Here is a 1,692-nt window from a genome sequence, read left to right on the forward strand (position 1 = left end):
TTATTTTGTTTATTCTTAAAAACAATACTATAATTAATTAAAAATATCGTTCCATTTCAAGCCTCATATCCTACCTTTTAATTAAAGAAAGAAAGAAGCAAGTAGTTATCGTTGGGAACTCTTTTCTCTTAATTCTAAAACCATCCATGTATGATAAATAACCAAAAATGTCAACTTTTTTAAATATATTCCAAATTAAAAAGTACTCCATTGTTATTTCTTTTTACGTGAACTTAGTTTTTTTTTTTCTTTTTTTTTTCATGCTTAGAGTGTTAAGCCCAATTTCCCAAATACAGCATACGGATCATTGTTCTTCTTGGTTAGTTTGGGCCTACTATTTTAGTCCTTCATATTGGTGTTCGGCCTTTTGTTCATCACTATATAGGGCCTTCCTTCATATTATTCTACAGAGCTTGCTTAATGCTGGTTTAACGGGAGTCTCTATCTCCTGTACGGTCTTTTTGTAGTTTTTTGCTTTGGGCTGGTGCCCCATATTATTAACAAAAACAATTTTTTTTGAGCTTTTGATTTATGAAAAATAGTAGTATTAATGTCTGGTGTAATTTTCAAAATCAAATTTTAATTTTTTAAGAAGTTATTTAGGAGCTTCTAGAGAAGTTAAAAAAAATGACTTCTCTCATAATACTACTATTTTTTTATCACATTTCTATAAAATAAACATTTTTAGAATTAAAAATTCAAACACAAAATAACTTACTTATAAACTACTTTTAATATAACTATTTATTATTTAAATTATTTTTTTAAAAAGAATCTAATTAAGCTGTTTATTCAAAAGGAACCATATATGTTAACTAAAAGTACAAAGATGAAAGAATAGTTCGCTTTGTAATTTAAAAAAAAAAAGAACCAAAGTATAAAGGGGCAGAAAATAAATGCCCCCAATATTTTGTGCCATGAATGTTGACCGCTGAGGCTTTTCTTTAATGGTAAATCTTGGTGTTTTTGAATGTGTTGTCCTTTGATTCAAAACTAAGCGAAGACAAAATAGTAGATGAAAACCTTAAATATTATAGGGCAATTTACTCAAATAAATAAATTGGGTGAAAGCTTTACTTAAATACACAAAATAAAAATTTCTTACGTACATGTGCATTTTCACACTTCTATGTAAATTGTGAGAAGTTACTACGGTTTCTGATTTTAACATAAACAGTGGCAAGCTACCACGGATTATGGTGTTTGTGGTTTGTGTGTAAACCGTGGCAAGCTCCAACGGATTACGAAGAGAGAAAGCTAAGCATAAATCGTGGCAAGCTTCCACGGTTTATGAAGGAGGAATTTTTATCATAAACAATTTATTTTTAGATGTTTGATTACATCAATGTGGTATCATTTAGACTGCGCATGATAATTGTGACAGAATACATGTATATAATAGAAGCTCAAACCGCTTAAACTATCAAATACATAGCAGATAATATATTAGACAATTCTCAAACCTTTTTAACTATCATTTCCTCTTACTTTATTATTGTGTCATGTCATGCACCCAACAAAACTAATTTAATGTAATCTAAACTTCACTCTCAAATCTCAATACTCACTGCTCAATACACAATAGTAAAACAATTTTATTAACACATTCATCGTATTTTTTTTAAGTTTTGGATTATAAAATTAAAGTATCAATTATATGTATAAAATATATATTAAAATATAAAATATATA

This window comes from Arachis ipaensis, chromosome B08, assembly GCF_000816755.2.
Source record: "Arachis ipaensis cultivar K30076 chromosome B08, Araip1.1, whole genome shotgun sequence".
NCBI classification, from domain to species: Eukaryota; Viridiplantae; Streptophyta; class Magnoliopsida; order Fabales; family Fabaceae; genus Arachis; species Arachis ipaensis.